The sequence below is a fragment of the Limanda limanda genome, chromosome 14 (assembly GCF_963576545.1).
Source record: "Limanda limanda chromosome 14, fLimLim1.1, whole genome shotgun sequence".
NCBI lineage: Eukaryota > Metazoa > Chordata > Actinopteri > Pleuronectiformes > Pleuronectidae > Limanda > Limanda limanda.
Genome location: NC_083649.1, coordinates 3,185,755 through 3,201,520, shown reverse-complemented (window position 1 = coordinate 3,201,520; position 15,766 = coordinate 3,185,755). Strand labels below are relative to the sequence as shown.

Genomic DNA, 15,766 nt, shown 5'->3' with positions numbered 1-15,766 from the left:
CTCTCTCTCTCTCTCTCTCTCTCTCTCTCTCTATCTCTCTCTCTCTCTCTCTCTCTCTCTCTCTCTCTCTCTCTCTCTCTCTCTCACAGGAATCAGGACAAACAAGTTCAAGAAACGCACCCAAAAATTCCCAGCAAGGAGACACACACACACACACACACACACACACACACACACACACACACACATACACACACACACACACACACACACACACACACACTCAGGTGACTGTAACGTATGATGTGAAAACACGTTGTGTTATTAAACACTTGATGAACAGATGAAGGTAAAAAGTGAAACTGTGAGTTAACTCTGTTAATTAGTCCTTTGAATTCTCTTTGATCCAGACCTGCTGTTCACATCTGTCTCTGGGAACCGATCACATGACGTCTGTCACCAGGTGTGAACTGACAAACTTAGAGTCATGTGATCAGCAGACGGATGTTAACAGCAGGTGTGAGAGTGAGACAGTAAAACTTTCAGAAATTTGTGTTCACACTCACCTGCTCACTTTCCTTCCTTCTGCTCGTCCAGGTGAAAATGGAGTCTTAACGCTCCCCCTGTACTCAGGCTCCTCCTCCTCCCTGCAGAACCAGTTCACTCTTGAAAACAGTTCAAAGTCCAGTTCATACCCATGAAGATGAACTGGTTCACAGTTCATGTTTTATTGTGATGTTATGATGTAGATAACAAACGTAGGATCATGTATTTAGTTACTAATGGACGGTGTGGGATCATGAATCCAGATCTTTCACACTGAGTCCTGACTGGGAGCGTCTCCTGGGACTGAGCCGTACAATGTGATTCATCGTGATGTTTAAATGAGCCTCAGAAACTCTGGAATCAAACACTTCCTGTACCCGACCCATTTCAAAATAAAAGCACTCCAGCGTTTCTGTCGACTGAATCAATTAATGTATTCATAAATTTTTTATTGTGAAATAGATGCAGGGCTTTATCGTTTGTAGTACTGGTATTTATTTGAGTACAGGACTTCTTATATACAAGGAAATACAGTGATCACATCAGAAACCTCAGGAAGGACAAGAGTCTCTCTCTCTCTCTCTCTCTCTCTCTCTCTCTCTCTCTCTCTCTCTCTCTCTCTCTCTCTCTCTCTCTCTCTCTCTCTCTGTCTCTCTCTCTCTCTCTCTCTCTCTCTCTCTCTCTCTCTCTCTCTCTCTCTCTCTCGCTCTCTATGTCTCTCTCAAAAAGTATTTTTGCAACTTGAGCATTTCCTTATCTCCACTCAAATCAATCAACTACATTAAAGTTAATTAATACAAGCTTGTAAAAGTTCATGTGACCTTCAACCCCCGGCCACTTAGAGATGGAAACTCAACATCTAGTATCATGTTCACGTCATAAAGGCTGGAAATGAATTACAGAACTTTATAGACAGTAACACTGAGAGCACATCAGTGTGTGTGTGTGTGTGTGTGTGTGTGTGTGTGTCTGTACCTGGCTCTGCAGCTCGATGTTCCTCACACCTCAGCCAGTGATGAGTCCAGAGCTTTACTGGGATCCACAGTGAAGACTCTCCACTGGTTGGTGACCACTGCTGTAAAGTATGATTGTGAAAACACGTTGTGTTATTAAACACTTGATGAACAGATGAAGATAAAAAGTGAAACTGTGAGTTAACTCTGTTAATTCGTCCTTTGAAGGCTCTTTGTTTCAGACCTGCTGTTCACATCTGTCTCTGGGATCCGATCACATGACGTCTGTCACCAGGTGTGAACTGACAAACTTAGAGTCATGTGATCAGCAGACGGATGTTAACAGCAGGTGTGAGAGTGAGACAGGAAAACTTTCAGAAAGTTGTGTTCACACTCACCTGCTCACTTTCCTTCCTTCTGCTCGTCCAGGTGAAAATGGAGTCTGACCGCTCCCTGTTCTCAGGCTCCTCCTCCTCCCTGTTCTCAGGCTCCTCCTCCTCCCTGTGGAACCAGTTCTCTCTTGATTCCACCCAGTTCAAAGTCCAGTTCATACCCATGAAGATGAACTGGTTCACAGTTCATGTTTTATTGTGATGTTATGATGTAGATAACAAACTTAGGATCATGTCTTTAGTTAATAATGGACGGTGTGGGATCCTGAATCCAGATCTTCACTTTCACACTGAGTCCTGACTGGGAGCGTCTCCTGGGACTGAGCCGTACAATGTGATTCATCATGATGTTTAAATGAGCCTCAGAAACTCTGGAGTCAAACACGTCTTCATCCTTTGAACACGATGAAGACGTGTTTCCTTGAGATCGGTCTGATCCGTCAATAGTTTGTCAAAATGTGTAAAACTCCCAAACGGCCCAACTCCTCGTGTGAATTTTTGAGTCACTTTTTTGCACATTTACAACAATATTTGTCAACTTAGAGATATTTTAAATATTTAAATCCAAATGTTAAATGTTACACTTAAATGTAAAATGTTAAATCTAAATGCTAAATCTAAATCTAAATCTAAATCTAAATGTTAAATTTAAATCTAAATGTTTAATTCAAATCTAAATCTAAATGTTAAATCTAAATGTTAAATCTAAATCTAAATGTTAATTATAAATCTAAATGTCAAATTTAAATTTAAATCTTAATGTTTAATCTAAATGTTAAATCCAAATCTAAATGTTATATCTAAATCTAAATGTTAAATCTAAATGTTTCGGGTGAAACTAAATATTTAACTAATATGCAGATTCAAATGCCGGTAACAGGAAGTAGTAACAAAATAAAAGCTCGAGGAGGTCAGAGTGTGTTTATAGTGGCAAATAACGAATAAATCTTATCCGGGTTTATTTATATATATATTATATATATTTATATTATATATACATGTGAACACGATGAAGACGTGTTTCCTTGAGATCGGTCTGATCCGTCAATAGTTTGTCAAAATGTGTAAAACTCCCAAACGGCCCAACTCCTGGTGTGAATTTTTGAGAGTCACTTTTTTGCACATTTACAACAATATTTGTCAACTTAGAGATATTTTAAATATTTAAATCCAAATGTTAAATGTTACACTTAAATGTAAAATGTTAAATTTAAATGCTAAATCTAAATCTAAATGTTAAATTTAAATCTAAATGTTTAATTCAAATCTAAATCTAAATGTTAAATCTAAATGTTAAATCTAAATCTAATGTTAATTATAAATCTAAATGTTAAATTTAAACTTAAATCTTAATGTTTAATCTAAATGTTAAATCCAAATCTAAATGTTATATCTAAATCTAAATGTTAAATCTAAATGTTTCGGGTGAAACTAAATATTTAACTAATATGCAAATTCAAATGCCGGTAACAGGAAGTAGTAACAAAATAAAAGCTCGAGGAGGTCAGAGTGTGTTTATAGTGGCAAATAACGAATAAATCTTATCCGGGTTATTTATATATATATATATATATATTATCGTGATATTAACTACATAAAATAACAAACACGTTTGGAGAAACTTTATTTGAAGAGTACTTTGCCTCCACCCGGTACACTCTCCTGTCGGCCATGCTTTTTTTTGACTATTCCACAGCAGTACAGTTACTTTTATTTTGGTGGAATGCATTATCTAAATAATTTTGGTTTCATATTACCAAATTAATAACTAAAAATTCAAACTTTTCTTGTCGTAGGTAAGTAACTAAGTGGAAGTGTAAGTAAGTGAAATGCACAGTCTACATAGTACTTCTGTAAATGTTGATTAAATGCAGTCATTTGATAAAATAAGATTTTAAGATTTGATCTGTAATATTTAGGTTCAAGTCAGCTGCTGTGACTCATGGCGATATCAAGTTGAGGGTCTTCCACTCGTAGTCACCATGGCCAACAGAAATGTGTTTGTGAAAAATGCAGTTCTATACCATACTGTTGTGCAACGGTAGAGCTTTCTTGATCAACTCATTGATGGCTTGTCCCACTATGGCAGGGGAATTCAAAAAAAATTTAAAGAGGTCCAGTTTGAGAGAATTTCTTGAAGCAAAGGTCCGGAAGATCATAATTTCTAACTATTTACTGTGATATATATTTAAGTAGCCTAGTAGTTGTATCAGCAACTGCATGTACTCAATACCTGACTGTCAAATCAAATGAATTCAGTACGATTCAAAACTTTTTGACAATATTTATTATCACGTAACATAGAACTGAACATATATGTATGATTGCAGGAATATATCATTAACTAAATAAAAGTAGGACTGCATTTCAAAATGAGACCAAATAAATACAAATGTGCAAATAATGTGCTTAACTTCAGAAAAATAAAATAAAGGAAGCAAAAGTTTGAATTTCCCTTTTTCTGTTTCACAACTTGACTTAACAGTCTCAACCAATTTCACAGATGATAACAATTGAACAGTTTTAGAATGACTGACTTCCCCTCTTATATCCCACTCCCCCACTTTTTTGCTCAGTGAGAGAATTGAGCTCTAGCTTGTCCTGCCAGGATGTTAAATCTGGGGCGGAATGGAGTCAGGGCCATTCTCATACACATGTGGAGGTGCTCATATTGGGCTCTGAGACCACTTATTTTTTGTGATCTCACTTCAGATTTAGGGGTGTATGTTTGTTCAAAACCTTTATGTTTTGTCTCATAATGGCGTTTCACATTGGCACTTTTAATAAGTGCCACAGTTTCTGAACATATGAGACACACTGGTTTAGTGCTCCCAGTGGGAAGTATGAACAGAAATGAGTCTGTCCATTCCGGAATGAATGCTCTATTTTCGCTGTCCACTTTTCTTTTTTTGGAGAGCGAGATGTGTATCTTACGTTTCTCCGTCTCACTCCTGTGTCTTTCCTTTTCTCCGTCTCACTCCTGTGTCTTTCCTTTTCTCTGGCTCACTCCTGCTTCTCTCCTTTTCTCCGTCTCACTCCTGTTTATCCGGCTCACTCCTGCTTCTCTCCTTTTCTCCGTCTCACTCCTGCTTCTCTCCTTTTCTCCGTCTCATTCCTGTTTATCCATCTCACTCCTGCTTCTCTCCTTTTCTCTGTCTCACTCCTGTTTATCCATCTCACTCCTGCTTCTCTCCTTTTCTCCATCTAACTCCTGCTTCTCTCCTTTTCTCCGTCTCACTCCTGTTTATCCGGCTCACTCCTGCTTCTCTCCTTTTCTCCATCTCACTCCTGTTTATCCGGCTCACTCCTGCTTCTCTCCTTTTCTCCGTCTCACTCCTGCTTCTCTCCTTTTCTCCGTCTCACTCCTGTTTATCCGGCTCACTCCTGCTTCTCTCCTTTTCTCCGTCTCACTCCTGTTTATCCATCTCACTCCTGCTTCTCTCCTTTTCTCCATCTCACTCCTGCTTCTCTCCTTTTCTCCGTCTCACTCCTGTTTATCCATCTCACTCCTGCTTCTCTCCTTTTCTACGTCTCACTCCTGCTTCTCTCCTTTTCTCCATCTCACTCCTGCTTCTCTCCTTTTCTCCGTCTCACTCCTGCTTCTCTCCTTTTCTCCGTCTCACTCCTGCTTCCTCCTTTTCTGCGTCTCACTCCTGCTTCTCTCCTTTTCTCCATCTCACTCCTGCTTCTCTCCTTTTATCTGTCTCACTCCTGCTTCTCTCCTTTTCTCCGTCCTAAATTAACATCCAGGCAAAAATTGCCTCTTTTAGACTCCAGGCTGCCCAAAGACTTATGTACAATTGCGGCCCAAGCTGGTTTGACACAGCTCGGCTGCTGCTGAAGAGAGCTGGGCGATTGGGCTTCGAAAAACAGCTTTTTCTTTTACAGCTTGAGGATGTGGACCTAACTGGACTTACACCTTTTTACAGTTCGGTATTGCAGGCATGGCAGATCTTTAAGGTTTCACGTGCCACAAATGAGATTCCGGGCATGTGGTTGTTTGAGGAACCTCTGTTTTATAATAATTTCATAAAGACTCAAACACTGCAGTCTGCCAGCCTGCAAGCCTATCTTAGGGAGGCTGGCTGTACCAAACTGGGGCATCTGATGAAGATGACGGCAACATCTGTGGAAGCCCTAAGAGAGAGAAGCAACATCACCTCCATCAGGTTGATCAACCGAGTGGTGGAGGAAGTCTGTGCTGCCCTGCAACAACCTCTGAGGGAATTTGCACAGAACCGCACTCTATGTGACCAGTGGAGCGAAGAGGGAGAATACAGTTTTCCCGCTCTGTCTATCGCCCCAGTTGCGGGGGAGTGGCAGGAGGGAGGAGGTCAGCTGCTGTCTCTCACAACCCCACACCTGGAGAGTTTTCAGGCTGCAGGGAAGAAGGATTTGTACCGAATCTGTTCTAAGCTGCTGAACCTGCGCTCTTTGGCAGGCATGCAGGAGTCGAAGTGGACGGGTTTTTTTGGTTCGGACGTTTCCCCGAAAGGCAGCTGGCGGTCTCTGTACAAGCTGCCCGTTGAAAAAACGGACAGCAGACCTCCAGTGGAGGATTGTACATGGAGCGATAGCTACGAACAGATACAGAGCGCACCTGGATCCAGAGCAGGGGGAGGAGTGTATTTTCTGCTCTCAGAGCGAGACCCTGGTGCATTTATTCGTTCAGTGTCCTCGGCTGACAGTGCTGTTTGAACTTTTAAAAAAGTTGTTTGTGGGTCTAGGGGAGAAATTTTCTTTTGATTTGTTTATTTTTGGCCCGAAGTACTGTGCTCAGAAGAAGAGTGTACACACATTGGTGAACTTTTTATCTGGTTCTGCCAAATTGGCCATTTGGCTAACACGCAAGAACCGGGCGCAGAGTGTCGGTAGTGTGGAGCCGGTGTTGGTTCTGAAGGGACTGCTGAAGGCCCGACTGAGGGTGGAACATTCTTATTATCAAATGATGAACGATTTGCAGGGTTTCAGACACATATGGGCTGTTGGAGGGGTTTTATGCTCTGTGGGGAGTGACGGAGAGCTGAATGTAAGTTTCTGATTTGAGAAACACGCTCTCAGGTGGACGTTTTTGTTGTATTTTAGGGATGTTTTGTTTTTGTTTTTTTTGCTCCAAAGGGATGATGTGATAGTGATCTGCTGTTCTCTTTTGCAGTGGTAAAATAAAGGGATTTGAAAACCAAAACCTTTTCTCCGTCTCACTCCTGCATCTCTCCTTTTCTTCGTCTCACTCCTGCATCTCTCCTTTTCTCCATCTCACTCCTGCTTCTCTCCTTTTCTACATCTCACTCCTGCTTCTCTCCTTTTCTCTGTCTCACTCCTGCTTCTCTCCTTTTCTCCGTCTCACTTCTGCTTCTCTCCTTTTCTCCGGCTCACTCCTCTGTTTCTCTCTACCTGTACCGCTATCTTTCCTTTTCTTTCTACCATTTTTTCGTATCTACCTTGCCTCCTCTGTCATCTGTCTGCAATGTTTACCGCCGTGAATGCACAGACTTGATTGGCTGAGTAGTATCACGTGGGATGGCTTTACTCGCATGCAATTGGTCAATGCGCTTCCTTATCCGCTAAACCACTACCGTAATAACTACAAAAGCTGCGCCGGTTAAAAAACAGAAACGCCCTCAACGTGTTTGTTATTTTATGTAGTTAATATCACGATAATCCATGTCCATTTCCCCGGATAAGATTTATTCGTTATTTGCCACTATAAACACAGTCCTCGAGCTTTTATTTTGTTACTACGTCCTGTTACCGGCATTTGAATTTTCATATTAGTTAAATATTTAGTTTCACCCGAAACATTTAGATTTAACATTTAGATTTAACATTTAGATTAAACACTTAGATTTAAATTTAACATTTAGATTTAGATTAAACACTTAGATTTAAATTTAACATTTAGATTTAGATTTAGCATTTAGATTTAACATTTAACATTTAAGTGTAACATTAAACATTTGGATTTAAATATTTAAAATATCTCTAAGTTGACAAATATTGTTGTAAATGTGCAAAAAATTGACTCTCAAAAATTCAAACCAGTTTTTTAAACATGGTTTGAAGCTAAATGTGACAAAATGTTGCTATTATTTTCAGCGTGAGCTGCTTTACAAACGGCACCCCATAGAACTCTGCCACGTCAGGTCACATTTATACAGTCCAGTCACAGGGTTGGTTTATAGATCTAGAGCAGAGATCTTCAACAGGGGGTCCGCGGAGGTACTGCAGGGGGGTCGCAAAATCTTTGGTTGATAAGACAATTTTTTAAAAAAAATTATGATTTTTTTTTTTTTTCATGAATTTAAATGTCTTTCAATACACATCAACATGCATCCAACATATTGTGAGGCTGATTTGACCTTCTGCCTGACAACCTCCATCCGTCCAATATTAGATAAGTTGTGTGCTGCCCATCAGGGTCCAACATCTCACTAATGAGGGAGTGTGTGTTACATCCACAGATAGCTTGAGGATTCACTGTCTCTTCTACATGTTTAAAATAAAAACATGAATCTGTGAATTACTTTAATAGCTCAGTGCTGTATGCATGATGTACAGTGGGTACGGAAAGTATTCAGACCTGTTTAAATATTGCCCTCTTTGTTTCATTGTAGCAATTTGCAAAAATCAAAAAGTTCTTCACTCAAACGCTTGTGATGTCTCTCTGTCTTAGACACCTGGTTCCTCTGACGGATCTGAAGCCAGTGAATCCAGTTCCTGCCTGGAATGTTGCTGCTCCAACTAGAAAAGGAGATCTGGGTAAGCGTACGTTACTCTATGACCTCTGACCTATTGCAACCACCTCCTGACCCTTTGGCCTCGTGCAGACCTGGACTCTCGTGGTCAGCGTCATCATCGTCACCGTTACTTCAGGAAGTCTCGGGGCAGCAGTGGAATGAAGGGAGCCAAGCTGATGATAGCTCCGCCCCCTTTATACGGAGGCCCCGCCCCATCCAGCCTGCCCCCTCGCTTCCAGCCGGCAGGTCACCCCCGCCCACCCCCTCCTCCCTCAGCTGGAGCGATGACCTATGACCCCTACGCCCCCCCACACCACCATCACCACCACCACCCTACAGTCAGAGCTCCTCGCTACGGAGCGTCCAGGTGGGAACTGATACTTGTCGTAGTTAGGGTTGCAAAATTCCGGGAATATTCAAAGTTGGAAACTTTCCATGGGAATATACGGGAATTAACGGGAATTAACAGGAATTACCTGGAAATGTTGTGGGTAATTTATACTAACTGTATTGACCTTGTCATATACAGACATAAATATAAACATTTTGTTTTGTCATAGGCTGATTTGAGCCCTGAGGAAACTTTGGGCACTTGACTATATGCTTCTGCATCGTTGTGTCATTCTTAACATAGGTCTTTGCACAGTATTTGCAAATGTACACAGCCTTTCCTTCTACATTGGATGGGGTGAAATGTCTCCACACATGAGAGAGTGCACGTGGCATTGTTCTGTAGAATAAGATGAGAAAAAAGTTTGTAAAAAAACACTAATGCAATGCCAGAGATATAAATAGTTAGACAAACAATTGGAATTGTCTGTAAACATATTTTACAATTAATGGATAAATGAATGGAAATAGTCTAGATGAACAGATGAACAATCCTCAATCAGCATGCTAATATATTTTCTCCAGTAATATCATTGAAACTTACCTGACTAGTCCTGCACTCTACAGCAGGCCTCAGTAGCCCTGCTGTAGAGTGAAGCATGCTGGGAGTTATCTGTGCATGTGATGGAAGAATGCACAGTGGAGGGTTGAAACTCAACGTTCCATACATCTTTAAAATAGAGTTTTGAATGATGTTTTTATTGCTCAGCGTTTAATTTGCATAGTTTTGTTTTTTTTCCAAATTCCCCAAATTCCCGACCTTAATATTCCCGTTGAAAGTTTCCGGAAAGTGTCCGTAAATTTACCGGAAAGTTTCCGCCTTTTGCAACTCTAGTAGTAGAACCTGTGAAGTTGATCACATTCACACCTGCTGAGACACAGGTTGACGTCAGGTGTGAAGACATGTGACACAGTGAAGACACCAGAGGCTGAAGGAGGCGGTACCCATCATTTACTCTGGATACTGATTGACTTCCTGTGTGTGTGTCTGTGTGTGTCTCTGTGTGTGTGTGTGTGTCATGTATTATGGTCAGAAGCTCAACCCGTTTCCTCAACCGTCACCTGATTGGCCCACAGCTGACCTACTACCACCCTGGAAGACGATATTACCACGACTATGAGAACTACGCCTTCAGGTCCCGGTAAATGACGTCATCATCTTGCCACCGTGCCACCGACCATTTGTGTGGTTGGTGTTCACCACGATGACCTGTCTCTCACATGTGATCCACTTTGAATCCAAAGGGACAGTGCACACTAATTAATATGAGCACAATGTTCCAGAGTCTCTTAGACTAATCTTCATCTCTCAGACACGTTGATGTTAAAGACACAAAGAAACGAGACTCTTCCAGATGACGACATGTATAATCATCACATGAATATAACACAACGGCTCTATGTAGAACCGTGACTGTGGCACCCCCGGTGGTCCATCACAGCGTCTCTTACTGTGTTCAGTCGTAGCCGCCGTCAGCTGGTTGCTGCGATCAATAAAGATTGTCAGTTTGGTTACCCTGCGGAGACGGGGGAGGAGTCAGGCGATCTGGACACGCCCATCACGTACTACCAGCTGGACGACGCCAGCGACGCCGTCTTCCCGCCGCTGCCGGTGAGAAAAGCACATGACCACGCAGACATGTGATGCTGCGTTTCCATTTGGATTCACTGTGACTCCTCCCACAGGGCACTGCTCCTCCCCCTCCACCTGGCTCCACCTATCGAGTTCAGAGAGCCTGTGGACACGCCCCCCCTTCCCATGGACCTGCAAACAGCCCAGTGTGCTCCTCAGAGGACGAGCAGGAGGACACCGCTGAGGACCAGGGTGAGGACGGCTCGGGACGCTTTCTCTCCAACTCTTTGTCTGTCTCTTTGACCTCTGACCTTTTGTCTCTTTGTCTCTCAGCTGAGTTCTCAGAGGATTTCATCTTCAGTGCTCAGGGTGAGTCTTGTTAAAGTAGCTTCATCCTGTGAAATCAGTATTTATCTGGGGGACAGAGAGTTTCCAGATTGACCTTGTGACCCCCCCTTGGGACTCGAACACTGACCACAGTGACTCTCCACTGTCGTGTGGTGCTCACTCTCCTTAAAGGGACGGATAAGAGAAGTTTAAATCCACGTGTGGTTGGTTCAGTTGATCTCTAACTCACCCAGAACATCTCCACCTCTCCAGACTGGTCCTGTCCCCACATCACTCAGCTTCCTGACAGGAAGTCCAGTTCCGACCCCACATGTCTCTGTGGCTTCGTCAGCTGCTGATTGTAACTTTGGTTTCAGATCAGAACTACCAGACGTCCGGTGTTTACACAGCTGCTGAGCCCTCCGACAATCAGGTGACCGCTCGAACAACCAATCATTCCACAGGATCTATTGAGACACAAGAGTAGCAGTCTGTCAGAGGACATGCTTCTGACGTGAGGGACAGACGGAGGACACGGAGCAGGACATGCTAACAACATGCTAACGTGTCATAATGATCATGTGATCAGTGATGTCACTAAGCTTCAGAAAGCTTTGACCTTTTCTCTTGTTGTGAAAGGATGGACAGGAAGGAGGATGTGCTGACTCTCCCCCGAGACCAGACATGAATTACAACTACACACAGCAGGTACACACACACACAGCAGGTACACACACACACCTACACAGCAGGTACACACACACACAGCAGGTACACACACACACACGGGTTCAGCGGGTTGAGAGGACAGAAAGATGGTAAAACCATAATAATTGTGACGGCAGCTACACTCACTGTGTTTGTGTGTTACAGGTAGTGAAGCCTTTAGCTGTCGTTGGCTCTTCACCCTCCTCTTCCTCATCCTCACCCTCTTCTCCATCATCACATGTTCTTCCAGCTGCTCACCTGCCGCCAACTGCACACACACAGACACGCTCAGGTGTCCACACACACTCGCATGCAACAGGTACACACAAACACAGCAGGTACACACACAGTTATTTTACAGAGACCCTCTGTGTGGATCTGTTTTGTTTAGATTCTGGAGACACAATGTAAACACAAACAAACCTGTTTCCTCAGATAATTGACATCAGTGTTTAAAATGATCTTTTCCTGTTCAGCCGCCATGTCGATCCAAGCTTCTTCTCCGTGGTTGGTTAATGAGCTCGGTGAGTCTCTCTGCACCGTGGTGGCTCCGCCCCCTTACTCCTACGACCCTAATGGCAGCGATTTACCCCGAGGTCAGAGGTCAACCAGCCTAACTGTCACACACCCACACTGAGCTGCTGCCGTCAGTCATGTTACTGTGTCTGTGTGTGTGTGTGTGTGTGTGTGTGTGTGTGTGTGTGCAGGGCCGGTCTTTCCTACAGGCGACATAGGCGGTTGCCTAGGGCGCCCCTCAGAAGGGGGCGCCAAAACTTTTTTGCGCCCCCTTTTATATCTTCAACCAATATCTACCGATCGAACGCACGACTGGACAAGAGGCAGTTACGTGGACGCTCCGGCACACGTACCCCTTTTTTTTTTTTGCCACCGCCCGCCCGCCGCCCTTGAGTGTGGTGGGCGCGCCACCGCGGGCCACCGCGCGCCCGCCGCGCACCCTTGACGATGTTGTTACGAGCATCGATCAGGACGGTCTGCTAGTCAATGCAACTCCACAGCGTGCATGCGTCGCTCAGGGAAAGCCATCCGGAGCGCAATTTAAGAAGAAAAGAAAGGAAGAAGAAGAGAAACGTGCAGTGCAACTCTCCCAATAACAGTAGCTTCAGCCAGAGGAGTTTTTCTAAATTAAAACTTTTGAAAACATACCTGAGGTCAACCATGGCTCAAGAACGCCTCAGTGGTCCGGCTGTCATCAGCATTAACCATGAAGTTGGTGGTCAGATTCAATACAATGATGTAATTGATGACTTTGCAGCGAGGAAAGCCAGAAGGACTGCACTGTAACACTTGAAGTGAAGGGAGTGAAATGTATATAGTTCTTTAGACAACGTTCATTTGCACTTTTTATATTATACAATTTATTTGTTTATTTTTAATATTAGATTTTTTTAATATTATATTATTTAACACTCTTACATTTACATATATTATTGTATTGTTTGTTATCATTATTGTTTGTTTTGATTCTATATTGTAACATGTCAGTGATTTTGTTCTTTAATAAAAAATTGTTCATTGTTGCGATCGTTGTTGCGTTTGTTTGAAAGAAATGCAGTCTTAGAGTTGCAATTCATTTTTTTTGGGGGGGGGCGCCAGGAGTGAAGCTTGCCTAGAGCGCCAAATGTGCTAGGGCCGGCCCTGTGTGTGTGTGTGTGCACAGACTGCAGGATTCTTCAGTATTACTTCAACTTGGGCGTCCAGGTGAGTTCCTGTGACACTCTCTCTAAATATTTAAAATAACAATATATTATAATATTAAATTACCCCCCCCCCCAGTGGTACTGGCAGCAGCAGACGACGTACTCCTCCCCCTCTCCTGAGAACCACTACACCTACCAACCCTACCCCCCCTACCTGAGCCAGGAGCCGCTGCACGGTAAGACTGCTCTCTGATTGGTGCAGGTCTCACATGTGACCTCATCACCTGACCTCAGGACACACGTGATCATCAGAACAATAACATCAATCAGACATGTGACCTGAGCTGGGAACAGGAAGTACAGCTGGTGGAGTCGTTCACAGGAAATGGAAGCTCTACTTCCTGTTAAGTATCACACTTCCTCTTCTTCTCCCCCCAGCCGCCTCCCATCAGCCCCCCTCCTCCTACCCAGAATCCTCCAGGGCAGGAGATGGACAGACGGACGAACATGGCGGTGGTTAGTGATGACAGAACAGCTGATGCAACATGATTGAAATGTGCATTGTTTGAATTGTCTCCCCCCCCACCAACAGGCTCCTCCCCATCGATGGAGGGCTCCACCTCCATCGGCCCTGCTCCTCCAGGCTCCGCCCCCTCCGCTGCTCATCTTTGCCAGGAGCAGACGCCTCACCCCCCTCCCCCTATGCTACACCTGCCATATGAAGCCCCGCCCATCACCACTTACCTGCCCTCTGCTCCTCACCCCCCCCATCCTCAGCCAAGCCACCTCCCCCCCACTCCTCCTACCACTGCCTCCCACCATCAGTCCAGTGGGGAACGCTCCAGACCGGAGGCCACAACTCGCGGGTTTATTGCCCCGCCCCTAACCCCGCCCACGTGGTTGCTTGCATCACAGCCCCATCCCCCCACCACACAGCGACACACTACATGCCCCCCCCCCGTGTGAGTGAGATGCACATCCTTCTGAAACACACCTCAAGAGTTAGCATGGAGCTAACGAGTTCCCGTTGGCAGGAAAAGTTAAAGAGGAAATGGAAAGGATACGAAATATGAAAAATAATTAGGACAAATCTTTATTCTTTCTGTAAATTTTTCTTAAAAAACCCTGGATACTTCCAGTATTGAGGTATTTCTGTTGGCACTTTAGCGTGTTAGCTTCACATTGAAAGTTGTGAGAGTTCTGCACATGTTTGTTTGTTGCCAAAAAACTTTATTTACAAACCTCCGACACAAATCACTTCCTGCTCCGAACGTTCAAGTCGAGAGCCACAGGTGTTGGTACGATCACCGAAGAAGAACTGAGTTTTGTTAGTTTGTCAGTTAATTGAGTTTCAGTCGGCCAATCGGTGAGAGGGGGCGGGGCATGGTCAGTCCCTGTTTATTGATGAGGGATGTATTTATGTTGATGTTTTGTTCAAACTGCCGATGGTGATAAGTTGTTTCTGGGAGAATAAAGTTTGTTTCACAAGCAGACGACGGTTTGTTTCATCAGTGACAGAGATCACATGACCACAGGTGTCACATGATCAGGACCATCCTCCTCAACCGGTCAAATTCATCTGTTTGTGTAAATAAAGACGACTCGTTTCCACTTCCTTTAGAATATCTCAGATACGAACGCTGCCACCTGGTGGTGATGGAGTCTTTAACAGTCGGGTTGTGCAGTAGTAATTCTCAGCTGTCAATCATCACGTCTCAGCCTGTTTTTATATCATCAAATAACTGATTCAAACCAAACTGATCAGAAACACGTTAACTAACATCGGAGAGAAAAGAACGAGCTGAAATGACAGAAACTTCTTTACAAACATTTAGTTTAACTTTGACTTTCTGGGGCCTGAACTAGAATCAAAGTTACGAGCTGACTACAGGACCAACTTCATGAATAACCAGTTCCACGAGAGGTTCCACCGGACGTACGTTAACTCTGCAGCTTCCATGTTTAACTTTAACTCTGTATAAGCACCGCCCCCTAGACACATTATGACATCATCATCATTTGATCTGAATGAACCTTTGATTTATTGAAGAAACATTTTTTGTCCACATTGTTTTATTCCCTCAGTGAAGATTTTCATCATAAAAAATACAAGATGTTGACTGTTACATTAGCATGATATATTAGTGTGCTAAATTAATATACATCACTTTATTGAGTCTGGCCGACAGGATGAGGAGCTGAAACCTGCAGTGTCCAGTTGGACCTGCAGGTGGCGCAACAGGAAAAATCTGTAGGAGTCTTTCTCTGAGGAAAACGAAAGTTCAGGTGTGAACGCACTCCGATCAGATGAAGGTCTGATCCCACCAGACCACATGGGTCCACATCCTCTAACAGTCTCATTTCAAATCCATCCTGGTCCACACATGAAGGACGTCCTCTCAGCTGACGTCCTAAGAGTCACAATATCAAAACTGATCACAAGATACAGATCAATACTTTCATTCAAATGCTGGAATGCTGCCACGCACACGTCTGTAAACTGAGACTGGTCTTTAACACAGAGGACCAGGTGTTCACCTGC

General features: G+C 43.5%; 1 pseudogene; it reads left to right on the top strand.

The window, feature by feature from the left end:
- Window positions 1-8,381: 8,381 nt before the first annotated feature.
- LOC133019752 (putative bifunctional UDP-N-acetylglucosamine transferase and deubiquitinase ALG13) lies at window positions 8,382-14,369 on the top strand (annotated as a pseudogene).
- The last annotated feature ends 1,397 nt before the right edge of the window (window positions 14,370-15,766 follow it).